Source organism: Balaenoptera physalus (genome assembly GCF_965194825.1).
Source record: "Balaenoptera physalus genome assembly, chromosome: 11".
Classification (NCBI taxonomy): Eukaryota; Metazoa; Chordata; class Mammalia; order Artiodactyla; family Balaenopteridae; genus Balaenoptera; species Balaenoptera physalus.
The window spans coordinates 68,154,369-68,169,492 of record NC_138896.1 but is presented as its reverse complement, the minus strand read 5'-3'; the positions used below and the strand labels follow the sequence as shown (position 1 = coordinate 68,169,492).

The following is a 15,124-nucleotide window of genomic DNA, read 5'->3' as shown; positions in this document are numbered from 1 at the left end:
TGCCTGAGAGTCGGGCCTGATTTGAATTCATGGCAGATTACCTAGCCCAGGACACTTCTCCTGGGCAAGGGTCATTTGCAGCCCTGCAGGTCAGAGGCCCTGTGAATGGTAAGTGCCCTTGAGCACAGTTTTTAAAGTTGTTGTTACAGGAAAGCACCACAAGGCGGCAGCACTGCATCGTGCCCTCTCTGATAACTTGGGCAAACAGAGCCTTAGAAGTAGTCTTGTTGTTGGATTGGAAATTTGAACGGAACGTGGCTGAACACACACCGTAGGATTTGTGTATCTTTACCTCTTCCCCCTAAGGCTGCAGCACCCTTGCCCACGCAAATCCCAAGCAGTGCAAATGTGCTGTGCTGCAGGTGCTGTGGTTCCTAGGTGAGGCGAATGTAAGGAAGTAGTCTGGAGGTGGGAATCCCACGAGGAGTAGCCGTGGAGATCTGGTGTGTTTTCAGAGCTCTTCAGTCCGAGCGAATCCACCATCCTTTGGGTACACTAGGCTTGGCTCAGCTGTAAGAGGGTCAGCTTGGATCTAGAGATTGTGGTCCCATGCAGAGGAGAATGGGCACTAGATATCTGAGGGGGTGCTGATCTGCTGGCACGTCCTCCCCTCTGTCTCCCTAATCAGCAGCATACTCTAGCCAGGGGCCACAGGCCTGCTCAGGCTCAAGGGATGTCACACCATCCCAGTTCACCGAGGACAGAGAGTAATAGTGTAGGCATTTCTTGCCTTTTCTCCTTTTATAATTTAATATTTATTTTCCATTCCAGCATAGTGTATATACAATATTGTGTTCTTTTGAGTTCGACAGCAACTTGATGCAGTTATATATGTAGCTGTACCTGTAGTATTTCGGATTCGTTTCCCTCTTAGGGTATTGAAGAATGTTAAGTAGAGTTCCCTGTGTTCTCAGGATGGTTGTCGTTGATGAAGTCTTTTTTATATCATAGTGTATTTCTGTGAATCCCAACCTCCTAGTTCATCCTTCCCCGATCCCCAATTTCCCGTTCTGGGAACTCGACACTTCTTTTTCCCGTTTGTGAATCTGTGTTTCCCTTGTATACTACTTCTTTGTATGCGTTTTTAGATTGCACATATAAGTGATATGTTGGGAGATGTGTCTTTCTGTCTCTAACTTACCAGAATTAGTGAGATCATCTACTGCTGCATCCATGTTGCTACCAATAGCATGAATTCATTTTGTTGTCTGGATGCGTGACAGTCCAGGGAGTATAGGTCTCACAAGTTGTTTATCCAATCATCTCCGACTGGACATTTTGGTTGTTTGCGTGTCCTGGCTATGGTAAAGAGTAGCACCACGACCGTTGGGGTGCAACTGCTTTATTCCAATGATGGTATTCTCTGGTTATACGAACTGCAGTGGGGTGGCCAAATCTCGTGGTAGCTCCAGTTTATAGTTTACTAAGGAACTTGCCTACCTATCTCCCTACTGGCTGTTAGCAATTGACATTTCCACCAACAGCGTAGTAGGGTTCCCTGTTTTCCTGCCCTCTTGAGCACTTACTCTTTGTAGGCTTTTTGAGGACTGCAGCCAGGGAACACCTCGTCTACTTTTGTTTGCATTCTCTAACCATGACAGATCCTGAGCATCTTTTCATTTGATGTGCTGTTTTTTAAAAAGCGTGTGAGTAACTCTGAGCTGTTGAAACATTTCTGCCTGAGCGTCGGGCCTGATTTGAATTCATGGCAGATTACCTAGCCCAGGACACTTCTCCTGGGCAGGGGTCATTTGCAGCCCCGCAGGTCAGAGGCCGTGTGAATGTTAAGTGCCCTTGAGTACAGTTTTTCATGTTGTTGTTACGGGAAAGCGCCACAAGGCAGCAGCACTTCTTCGTGTCTTCCCTGGTAACGTAGGCAAACAGAGCTTTAGAGGGAGTCCTGGTGTTGGGTTGGAAATTGGAGTCCAACGTGGCTGAACACACACCGCAGTGCTTGTGTATCTTTTCCTCTTCACCCTTACCCTTCATTGCCCGACCCCACGCAAATCCCAAGCAGTGCAAATGCGCTTTGCTGAAGGTGCTGTGGTTCGTAGGTTGGGCGAGTCTAAGGAAGTAGGCGGGAGGTGGGAACCGCACTAGCAGGACCTCTTGAGATACGGTGTCTTTTCAGAGCTCTTCTCTCCCAGCTGGTCGACCTTCATTTGGGTACACTAGGCTTGGCTTAGTTGTAAGAGGGCCGGCTTGGATCGGGAGACTGTGCTACCATGCAGAGGAGAATGGGCAATAGAGGTCTGAGGGGGTGCTGATCTGCTGGCACGTCCTCCTCCCTGGCTCCCTCAGCACCAGTGTACTCCTGCATTGGGACCCAGGCCTGCTGAGGCAACAGAGATGTGACACCAGCCCACGTCACAGAGGCCTGAGGGTAATATAGTAGGCATTTCTTGCCTTTTTCTTGTTTTATAATTTAATACTTATTTTCTATTTCAGCATAGTTTATATACAATGTTGTGTTTGTTTGAGTTCGACAGCAACTTGATGCAGATATGTTTGTAGCTGTATCTTTACAATTTTGGATTATTTTCCATGTTAGGTTATTGACGAGTGTCGCTTAGAGATCCCTGTGCTATTAGTAGGGTCGCCGTTGTTGAAGTTTTTTTATATATTAGTGTGTTTCTGTTAATCCCAACCTCCTACTTCATCTTTTTCCGATCCCCAATTTCCCCCTATGGTAAATCTCCGTTTCGTGTCTCAGTTTGTGAGTCTGTGTTTGCCCTGTACATTACTTCCTTTGTATCCATTTTTCGACTGTACCTGAAAGGGATAAGCTGGATATGGGTCTTTCTGTCCCTAATATACCAGAATTAGTGATATCATCTACTGCTCCATCCATGTTGCTACAAATAGCATGAGTTCATTTTGTTCCCTGGATGAGTGACAGTCGAGGGAGTATAGGTAGCACAACTTCTTTATCCATTCATTTCCCACTGGACATGTCAGTCATCTGCGTGGCTTGGCTATGGTAAAGAGTACCACAACAATCGTTCGGGTGGAAGTGTTTTATTCCAATGATGGTATTCTCTGGTTATACAAACTGGAGTGGGGATGCCGAGTCTGATGGTAGCTCCAGTTTATAGTTTAGCAAGGAACTTGCCTACCTATCTCCATACTGGCTGTTAGCAATTTACATTTCCACCAACAGCATAGTAGGGTTCCCTCTTCTGCCTGCCCTGTTGAGCACTTACTGTTTATAGGCTTTTTGAGGACTGCAGCCAGGGAACACGTCGTCTGTGTTTATCAGCATTCCCTGATCACGGCAGATCTTGAGCATCTTTTCATTTGATGTGCTTTTTTTTAAAAAGCGTGTGAGTACCTCCGAACTGTTGAAACATTTCTGCCTGAGCGTCGGGCCTGATTTGAATTCATGGCAGATTACCTAGCCCAGGACACTTCTCCTGGGCAAGGGTCATTTGCAGCCCCGCAGGTCAGAGGCCTTGTGAATGGTTAGTGCCCTTGAACACAGTTTTTAAAGTTGTTGTTACAGAAAAGCGCCACAAGGCGGCAGCACTTCCTTGTGCCCTCTCTGGTCACTTGGGCAAACAGAGCCTTAGAACTAGTGTTGTTTTGGGGTGGAAATTTGAATGGAACTGGCTGAGTACGTACCGTAGGTCTTGTGTATCTTTCCCTCTTCCCCCTAATGCTGCATCACCCTCGCCCACGCAAATCCCAAGCAGTGCAAATGTGCTATGCTGAAGGTGCTGTGGTTCGTAGGTGAGGCGAATCTAAGGAAGTAGTTTGGAGGTGGGAACCCCACCAGGAATAGTCGTGGAGATCCGGGTTCTTTTCACAGCTCTTCCCTCCGAGCGAGTCCACCATCCTTTGGGTACACTAGGCTTGGCTTAGGTGAGGTGAATCTAAGGAAGTAGTTTTGAGGTGGGAACCCCACCAGGAATAGTCGTGGAGATCCTGTGTTTTTTCACAGCTCTTCCCTCCTAGCGTGTCCACCATCCTTTGGGTACACTAGGCTTGGCTCAGCTGTAAGAGGGTCAGCTTGGATCGAGAGATTGTGGTCCCATGCAGAGGAGAATGGGCACTAGAGGTCTGAGGGGGTGCTGATCTGCTGGCACGTCCTTCCCCCTGTCTCCCTAATTAGCAGCATACTCTAGCCAGGGGCCCCAGGCCTGCTCAGGCTCAAGGGATGTGACACCATCCCAGTTCACCGAGACCAGAGAGTAATAGAGTAGGCATTTCTTGCCTTTTCTTGGTTTATAATTTATCATTTATTTTCTATTCCAGCATAGTTTATATACAGTGTGTTTGTTTGAGCTCTACAGCAACTTGATGCAGTTATATATGTAGCTGTACCTTAACAATTTTGGATTTTCTTCCATGTTAGCTTATTGACGTGTGTTTTTTAGAGACCCCTGTGCTATCAGTAGGTCGCCGTTGATGAAGTCTTTTTTATATATTATTGTGTTGCATTTAATTCCATCTTCCTAGTTCATCTTTCTCCGGGCCCCAAATTCCCTATTTGATAACTGTACATTTCGTGTCTCCGTTTTTGAGTCTGTGTTTGCTCTGTACATTACGTTCCTTGGTCTCCATTTTTCGACTGCACATGTAAGTGATATCGTGGGATATGTGTCTTTCTGTCTCTAATTTTCCAGAATTAGTGAGATCGTCTACTGCTCCATCCATGCTGCTACAAATAGCATGAGTTCATTTTGTTGTCTGGATGAGTGACAGTCCAGGGGGTATAGGTAGCACAATTTCTTTATCCATTTATCTCTCGCTGGATATTTTGGTCGTCTGGGTGTCTTGGCTATGGCAAAGTGTACTGCAACGACCATTAGGGTGCAAGTGTTTTATTCCAATGATGGTGTTCTCTGATTATATGAACTGGAATCTGGTTGCCAAATCTCTTGGTACCTCCAATTGTTAGTTTAGTAAGGAAGTTGCCTACTGATCGCCATACTGGGTGTTACCAATTTATATTTCCAACAACAGCATAGTAGGTTTCCCTTTTCTCCCTGGCCTCTTCAGCACATACTCTCGATCCACGCAGGACCGCTTACAGCTAAGCAAAGCCTAGTGTATCCAAACGATGGTACACCCGCTGGGAGGGAAGAGCTGTGAAAAGACAATGGATCTGCAGGGCTACTGATGGTGGGGTTCCCACCTTCAGGCTACTTCCTTAGATTTGCCTCACCTACGAACCATAGCACCTTCATAATAGCACATTTGCACTGCTGGGATTTGCATGGGCGAGGGTGGTGCAGTGTAAGGGTGAAGAGGTAAAGATACAGAAGCCCTACAGTGTGTGTTCAGACACGTTTCATTCAAATTTCCACCGTAACAACAAGACTAGTTCTAAGGCTCTGTTTGCCCAAGTTACCAGAGAGGGCATGAAGCAGTGCTGCCGCCTTGTGGTGCTGTCCAGAAACAACAACTTTAAAAACTGTGCTCAAGGGCACTTTATATTCACTAGGTCTCTGACCTGGGGGGATGTAAATGACCCCGGCGCTCAAGAAATGTCCTGGGCTAGGTAATGTGAAATGAATTCAAATCAGGCTCGACTCCCAGGCAGAAATATTTGAAGAGCTCAGTGGTACTCAAACGCTTTTTAAAAAACAGCACATCAAATGAAAAGATGCTCAGGATCTGTCGTGATTAGGGAATGCACATAAACGTAGAGGAAGTGTTCCCTGGCTGCAGTCCTGAAAAAGCCTAAAAAGAGTAAGTGCTCAACAGGGCAGGCAATAAAGGGAACCCTACTATGCTGTTGGTGGGAGTGTAAATTGATAATAGCCAGTATGGAGATCAGTTAGCAAGTCCCTTACTAAACTAAAAACTGGAGCTACCACGAGATACGGAAACCGCACTCCAGTTCGTATAACCAGAAAATACCATCATTGGAATAAAACACTTGCACCCCAATGGACGTTGTGCTACTCTTTACCGTAGCCCAGACACGAAAACGACCGAAATGTCCAGCGAGAGATGAATGGATAAAGATGTTGTGCTACTTACATTCTGGCGACTATCACTCATCCAGAAAGCAAAATGAACCCATGCTATTGGCAGCAACATGGATGGAGCAGTAGATGATCTCACTAATTCTGGTAATTTAGAGACAAAAAGACACATATCCCAGGATATCACTTATATGTGGAGTCTAAGAAGGGATACAAAGGATGCAGTACCGACATGGAACACAGGTTCACAAACGGAAATAAGAAGTGTAGAGTTCCCAGAGGGGGAAGTTGGGGAACGGGGAAGGATGAAGTCGGAGGTTGGGATGAAGAGAAACACACTAATATGTCAAAAAGAATTCATCAACGATGACACACCTGATAGCACAAGGAACGCTACTCAATATTCTTCAATAACCTAACAGGGAAAAGAATCCAAAATACTACAGGTACAGCTACATTCATAACGTCATCACCTTGCTGGAGAACTCAAACACAACACTGTATATAAACTATGCTGAAATAGGAAATCAATACTAAATTATAAAACAAGAAAAAGGCAAGAAATGCCTACTCTATTACCCTCAGGCCTCTGTGACGTGGGCTGATGTCACAAGCCTAGAGCCTCCGCAGGCCTGGGTCCCAAGGCTGGAGTATGCTGTTGCTGAGGGAGACAGGAAGGAGGACGTGCCACCAGATCACCGGCCCCTTGGACCTCTATTGCCCATTCTGCTCTGCATGGTACCACAACCTCCCGATCCAAGACAGACCTCTTACAGGTAAGCAAAGCCTAGTGTACCCAAATGATGGTAGAACCGCTGGGAGGGAGGAGCTGTGAAAGGACACCGGATCTCCACAGCTCCTGCTAGTGGGGTATCCACCTCCAGCCTCCTTCCTTAGAATCGCCCCACCTACAAACCACAGCACCCTCAGAATAGCACATTTTCAAGGCTTGGGATTTGCCTGGGGACTGGTGGTGCAGTGTAAGGGGGACGAGGTGAAGATACACAAGCCCTGCGGTGTGTGTTCATCCACGTTCGACTCCAATTTGCAACCCAACACCAAGACTCCCTCTAAGGTTGTGTTTGCCCAAGTTAACACAGAGGACATGAAGAAGTGCTGCCGCCTTGTGGCCTTTTCCCGTAACAACAACTTGAAAAACTGTGCTCAAGGGCACTTAACATTCACGAGGCCTGCGGGGCTGCAAACGACCCCTGCCCTCGAGAAATGTCCTTGGCTAGTTAATCTGAAATGAACTCAAATCTGGCCCGACTCTCAGGCAGAAATGTTTCAAGAGCTCAGTGGTACTTACACGTATTTTTAAAAACAGCACATCCAATGAAAACATGCTCAGGATCTGTCATGATCAGAGAATGCAAAGAAACGTAGACGAGGTGTTCCCTGGCTGCAGTCCTCAAAAAGCCTAAAAAGAGTCAGTGCTCAAGAGGGCAGGCAGTAAAGGGAACCCTACTATGCTGTTGGTGGGAGTGTAAATTGATAATACCCAGTATGGAGATCAGTTAGCAAGTCCCTTACTAAACTAAAAACTGGAGCTACCACGAGATACGGAAACCGCACTCCAGTTCGGATAACCAGAGAATACCATCATTGGAATAAAACACTTGCACCCCAACGGACGTTGTGCTACTCTTTACCATAGCCCAGACACACAAACGACCGAAATGTCCAGCGAGAGATGAATGGATAAAGATGTTGTGCTACTTACATTCTGGCGACTATCACTCATCCAGAAAGCAAAATGAACCCATGCTATTGGCAGCAACATGGATGGAGCAGTAGATGATCTCACTAATTCTGGTAATTTAGAGACAAAAAGACACATATCCCAGGATATCACATATGTGGAGTCTAAGAAGGGATACAAAGGATGCAGTACAGACATGAAACACAGGTTAACAAAAGGAAAAAAGAAGTGTAGAGTTCCCAGAGGGGGAAATTGAGGAACGGGGAAGGATGAAGTCGGAGGTTGGGATGAAGAGAAACACACTAATGTGTCAAAGAGAATTCATCAACGATGACACACCTGATAGCACAAGGAACGCTACTCAATATTCTTCAATAACCTAACAGGGAAAAGAATCCAAAATACTACAGGTAAGCTACATTCATAACTTCATCACCTTGCTGGAGAACTCAAACACAACACTGTATATAAACTATGCTGAAATAGGAAATCAATACTAAATTATAAAACAAGAAAAAGGCAAGAAATGCCTACTCTATTACCCTCAGGCCTCTGTGACGTGGGCTGATGTCACAAGCCTAGAGCCTCCGCAGGCCTGGGTCCCAAGGCTGGAGTATGCTGTTGCTGAGGGAGACAGGAAGGAGGACGTGCCACCAGATCACCGGCCCCTTGGACTTCTATTGCCCATTCAGCTCTGCATGGTACCACAACCTCCCGATCCAAGACAGACCTCTTACAGGTAAGCAAAGCCTAGTGTACCCAAATGATGGTAGAACCGCTGGGAGGGAGGAGCTGTGAAAGGACACCGGATCTCCACAGCTCCTGCTAGTGGGGTATCCACCTCCAGCCTCCTTCCTTAGAATCGCCCCACCTACAAACCACAGCACCCTCAGAATAGCACATTTTCAAGGCTTGGGATTTGCCTGGGGACTGGCGGTGCAATGTAAGGGGGACGAGGTGAAGATACACAAGCCCTGCGGTGTGTGTTCATCCACGTTCGACTCCAATTTGCAACCCAACACCAAGACTCCCTCTAAGGTTGTGTTGGCCCAAGTTAACACAGAGGACATGAAGAAGTGCTGCCGCCTTGTGGCCTTTTCCCGTAACAACAACTTGAAAAACTGTGCTCAAGGGCACTTAACATTCACGAGGCCTGCGGGGCTGCAAACGACCCCTGCCCTCGAGAAATGTCCTTGGCTAGTTAATCTGAAATGAACTCAAATCTGGCCCGACTCTCAGGCAGAAATGTTTCAAGAGCTCAGTGGTACTTACACGTATTTTTAAAAACAGCACATCCAATGAAAACATGCTCAGGATCTGTCATGATCAGAGAATGCAAAGAAACGTAGACGAGGTGTTCCCTGGCTGCAGTCCTCAAAAAGCCTAAAAAGAGTCAGTGCTCAAGAGGGCAGGCAGTAAAGGGAACCCTACTATGCTGTTGGTGGGAGTGTAAATTGATAATAGCCAGTATGGAGATCAGTTAGCAAGTCCCTTACTAAACTGAAAACTGGAGCTACCACGAGATACGGAAACCGCACTCCAGTTCGGATAACCAGAGAATACCATCATTGGAATAAAACACTTGCACCCCAACGGACGTTGTGCTACTCTTTACCATAGCCCAGACACACAAACGACCGAAATGTCCAGCGAGAGATGAATGGATAAAGATGTTGTGCTACTTACATTCTGGCGACTATCACTCATCCAGAAAGCAAAATGAACCCATGCTATTGGCAGCAACATGGATGGAGCAGTAGATGATCTCACTAATTCTGGTAATTTAGAGACAAAAAGACACATATCCCAGGATATCACTTATATGTGGAGTCTAAGAAGGGATACAAAGGATGCAGTACAGACATGAAACACAGGTTCACAAACGGAAAAAAGAAGTGTAGAGTTCCCAGAGGGGGAAATTGGGGAACGGGGAAGGATGAAGTCGGAGGTTGGGATGAAGAGAAACACACTAATGTGTCAAAAAGAATTCATCAACGATGACACACCTGATAGCACAAGGAACGCTACTCAATATTCTTCAATAACCTAACAGGGAAAAGAATCCAAAATACTACAGGTACAGCTACATTCATAACTTCATCACCTTGCTGGAGAACTCAAACACAACACTGTATATAAACTATGCTGAAATAGGAAATCAATACTAAATTATAAAACAAGAAAAAGGCAAGAAATGCCTACTCTATTACCCTCAGGCCTCTGTGACGTGGGCTGATGTCACAAGCCTAGAGCCTCCGCAGGCCTGGGTCCCAAGGCTGGAGTATGCTGTTGCTGAGGGAGACAGGAAGGAGGACGTGCCACCAGATCACCGGCCCCTTGGACCTCTATTGCCCATTCTGCTCTGCATGGTACCACAACCTCCCGATCCAAGACAGACCTCTTACAGGTAAGCAAAGCCTAGTGTACCCAAATGATGGTAGAACCGCTGGGAGGGAGGAGCTGTGAAAGGACACCGGATCTCCACAGCTCCTGCTAGTGGGGTATCCACCTCCAGCCTCCTTCCTTAGAATCGCCCCACCTACAAACCACAGCACCCTCAGAATAGCAGATTTTCAAGGCTTGGGATTTGCCTGGGGACTGGCGGTGCAGTGTAAGGGGGACGAGGTGAAGATACACAAGCTCTGCGGTGTGTGTTCATCCACGTTCGACTCCAATTTGCAACCCAACACCAAGACTCCCTCTAAGGTTGTGTTGGCCCAAGTTAACACAGAGGACATGAAGAAGTGCTGCCGCCTTGTGGCCTTTTCCCGTAACAACAACTTGAAAAACTGTGCTCAAGGGCACTTAACATTCACGAGGCCTGCGGGGCTGCAAACGACCCCTGCCCTCGAGAAATGTCCTTGGCTAGTTAATCTGAAATGAACTCAAATCTGGCCTGACTCTCAGGCAGAAATGTTTCAAGAGCTCAGTGGTACTTACACGTATTTTTAAAAACAGCACATTCAATGAAAACATGCTCAGGATCTGTCATGATCAGAGAATGCAAAGAAACGTAGACGAGGTGTTCCCTGGCTGCAGTCCTCAAAAAGCCTAAAAAGAGTCAGTGCTCAAGAGGGCAGGCAGTAAAGGGAACCCTACTATGCTGTTGGTGGGAGTGTAAATTGATAATAGCCAGTATGGAGATCAGTTAGCAAGTCCCTTACTAAACTGAAAACTGGAGCTACCACGAGATACGGAAACCGCACTCCAGTTCGGATAACCAGAGAATACCATCATTGGAATAAAACACTTGCACCCCAACGGACGTTGTGCTACTCTTTACCATAGCCCAGACACACAAACGACCGAAATGTCCAGCGAGAGATGAATGGATAAAGATGTTGTGCTACTTACATTCTGGCGACTATCACTCATCCAGAAAGCAAAATGAACCCATGCTATTGGCAGCAACATGGATGGAGCAGTAGATGATCTCACTAATTCTGGTAATTTAGAGACAAAAGACACATATCCCAGGATATCACTTATATGTGGAGTCTAAGAAGGGATACAAAGGATGCAGTACAGACATGAAACACAGGTTCACAAACGGAAAAAAGAAGTGTAGAGTTCCCAGAGGGGGAAATTGGGGAACGGGGAAGGATGAAGTCGGAGGTTGGGATGAAGAGAAACACACTAATGTGTCAAAAAGAATTCATCAACGATGACACACCTGATAGCACAAGGAACGCTACTCAATATTCTTCAATAACCTAACAGGGAAAAGAATCCAAAATACTACAGGTACAGCTACATTCATAACTTCATCACCTTGCTGGAGAACTCAAACACAACACTGTATATAAACTATGCTGAAATAGGAAATCAATACTAAATTATAAAACAAGAAAAAGGCAAGAAATGCCTACTCTATTACCCTCAGGCCTCTGTGACGTGGGCTGATGTCACAAGCCTAGAGCCTCCGCAGGCCTGGGTCCCAAGGCTGGAGTATGCTGTTGCTGAGGGAGACAGGAAGGAGGACGTGCCACCAGATCACCGGCCCCTTGGACCTCTATTGCCCATTCTGCTCTGCATGGTACCACAACCTCCCGATCCAAGACAGACCTCCTACAGGTAAGCAAAGCCTAGTGTACCCAAATGATGGTAGAACCGCTGGGAGGGAGGAGCTGTGAAAGGACACCGGCTCTCCACAGCTCCTGCTAGTGGGGTATCCACCTCCAGCCTCCTTCCTTAGAATCGCCCCACCTACAAACCACAGCACCCTCAGAAGAGCAGATTTTCAAGGCTTGGGATTTGCCTGGGGACTGGCGGTGCAGTGTAAGGGGGACGAGGTGAAGATACACAAGCCCTGCGGTGTGTGTTCATCCACGTTCGACTCCAATTTGCAACCCAACACCAAGACTCCCTCTAAGGTTGTGTTGGCCCAAGTTAACACAGAGGACATGAAGAAGTGCTGCCGCCTTGTGGCCTTTTCCCGTAACAACAACTTGAAAAACTGTGCTCAAGGGCAGTTAACATTCACGAGGCCTGCGGGGCTGCAAACGACCCCTGCCCTCGAGAAATGTCCTTGGCTAGTTAATCTAAAATGAACTCAAATCTGGCCCGACTCTCAGGCAGAAATGTTTCAAGAGCTCAGTGGTACTTACACGTATTTTTAAAACCAGCACATCAAATGAAAACATGCTCAGGATCTGTCATGATCAGAGAATGCAAAGAAACGTAGACGAGGTGTTCCCTGGCTGCAGTCCTCAAAAAGCCTAAAAAGAGTCAGTGCTCAAGAGGGCAGGCAGTAAAGGGAACCCTACTATGCTGTTGGTGGGAGTGTAAATTGATAATAGCCAGTATGGAGATCAGTTAGCAAGTCCCTTACTAAACTGAAAAGTGGAGCTACCACGAGATACGGAAACCGCACTCCAGTTCGGATAACCAGAGAATACCATCATTGGAATAAAACACTTGCACCCCAACGGACGTTGTGCTACTCTTTACCATAGCCCAGACACACAAACGACCGAAATGTCCAGCGAGAGATGAATGGATAAAGATGTTGTGCTACTTACATTCTCGCGACTATCACTCATCCAGAAAGCAAAATGAACCCATGCTATTGGCAGCAACATGGATGGAGCAGTAGATGATCTCACTAATTCTGGTAATTTAGAGACAAAAAGACACATATCCCAGGATATCACTTATATGTGGAGTCTAAGAAGGGATACAAAGGATGCAGTACAGACATGAAACACAGGTTCACAAACGGAAAAAAGAAGTGTAGAGTTCCCAGAGGGGGAAATTGGGGAACGGGGAAGGATGAAGTCGGAGGTTGGGATGAAGAGAAACACACTAATGTGTCAAAAAGAATTCATCAACGATGACACACCTGATAGCACAAGGAACGCTACTCAATATTCTTCAAGAACCTAACAGGGAAAAGAATCCAAAATACTGCAGGTACAGCTACATTCATAACTTCATCACCTTGCTGGAGAACTCAAACACAACACTGTATATAAACTATGCTGAAATAGGAAATCAATACTAAATTATAAAACAAGAAATAGGCAAGAAATGCCTACTCTATTACCCTCAGGCCTCTGTGACGTGGGCTGATGTCACAAGCCTAGAGCCTCCGCAGGCCTGGGTCCCAAGGCTGGAGTATGCTGTTGCTGAGGGAGACAGGAAGGAGGACGTGCCACCAGATCACCGGCCCCTTGGACCTCTATTGCCCATTCTGCTCTGCATGGTACCACAACCTCCCGATCCAAGACAGACCTCTTACAGGTAAGCAAAGCCTAGTGTACCCAAATGATGGTAGAACCGCTGGGAGGGAGGAGCTGTGAAAGGACACCGGATCTCCACAGCTCCTGCTAGTGGGGTATCCACCTCCAGCCTCCTTCCTTAGAATCGCCCCACCTACAAACCACAGCACCCTCAGAATAGCACATTTTCAAGGCTTGGGATTTGCCTGGGGACTGGCGGTGCAGTGTAAGGGGGACGAGGTGAAGATACACAAGCCCTGCAGTGTGTGTTCATCCACGTTCGACTCCAATTTGCAACCAAACACCAAGACTCCCTCTAAGGTTGTGTTGGCCCAAGTTAACACACAGGACATGAAGAAGTGCTGCCGCCTTGTGGCCTTTTCCCGTAACAACAACTTGAAAAACTGTGCTCAAGGGCACTTAACATTCACGAGGCCTGCGGGGCTGCAAAAGACCCCTGCCCTCGAGAAATGTCCTTGGCTAGTTAATCTGAAATGAACTCAAATCTGGCCTGACTCTCAGGCAGAAATGTTTCAAGAGCTCAGTGGTACTTACACGTATTTTTAAAAACAGCACATCCAATGAAAACATGCTTAGGATCTGTCATGATCAGAGAATGCAAAGAAACGTAGACGAGGTGCTCCCTGGCTGCAGTCCTCAAAAAGCCTAAAAAGAGTCAGTGCTCAAGAGGGCAGGCAGTAAAGGGAACCCTACTATGCTGTTGGTGGGAGTGTAAATTGATAATAGCCAGTATGGAGATCAGTTAGCAAGTCCCTTACTAAACTGAAAAGTGGAGCTACCACGAGATACGGAAACCGCACTCCAGTTCGGATAACCAGAGAATACCATCATTGGAATAAAACACTTGCACCCCAAAGGACGTGGTGCTACTCTTTACCATAGCCCAGACACACAAACGACCGAAATGTCCAGCGAGAGATGAATGGATAAAGATGTTGTGCTACTTACATTCTGGCGACTATCACTCATCCAGAAAGCAAAATGAACCCATGCTATTGGCAGCAACATGGATGGAGCAGTAGATGATCTCACTAATTCTGGTAATTTAGAGACAAAAAGACACATATCCCAGGATATCACTTATATGTGGAGTCTAAGAAGGGATACAAAGGATGCAGTACAGACATGAAACACAGGTTCACAAACGGAAAAAAGAAGTGTAGAGTTCCCAGAGGGGGAAATTGGGGAACGGGGAAGGATGAAGTCGGAGGTTGGGATGAAGAGAAACACACTAATGTGTCAAAAAGAATTCATCAACGATGACACACCTGATAGCCCAAGGAACGCTACTCAATATTCTTCAATAACCTAACAGGGAAAAGAATCCAAAATACTACAGGTACAGCTACATTCATAACTTCATCACCTTGCTGGAGAACTCAAATACAACACTGTATATAAACTATGCTGAAATGGGAAATCAATACTAAATTATAAAACAAGAAAAAGGCAAGAAATGCCTACTCTATTACCCTCAGGCCTCTGTGACGTGGGCTGATGTCACAAGCCTAGAGCCTCCGCAGGCCTGGGTCCCAAGGCTGGAGTATGCTGTTGCTGAGGGAGACAGGAAGGAAGACGTGCCACCAGATCACCGGCCCCTTGGACCTCTATTGCCCATTCTGCTCTGCATGGTACCACAACCTCCCGATCCAAGACAGACCTCTTACAGGTAAGCAAAGCCTAGTGTACCCAAATGATGGTAGAACCGCTGGGAGGGAGGAGCTGTGAAAGGACACCGGATCTCCACA

The 15,124-nt window shown here is 46.6% G+C and overlaps 1 long non-coding RNA gene across 1 annotated transcript; it reads right to left on the bottom strand.

Annotated features, from left to right (window-relative positions):
- Positions 1-2,709: 2,709 nt before the first annotated feature.
- On the bottom strand, positions 2,710-6,010 carry LOC309638585. Its single transcript, XR_014251206.1, has 2 exons — positions 4,548-6,010; positions 2,710-2,743 (listed from the first exon to the last, which is right to left on the bottom strand). It is a non-coding gene; the product is annotated as an uncharacterized lncRNA (long non-coding RNA).
- Between the last annotated feature and the right edge of the window lie 9,114 nt (positions 6,011-15,124).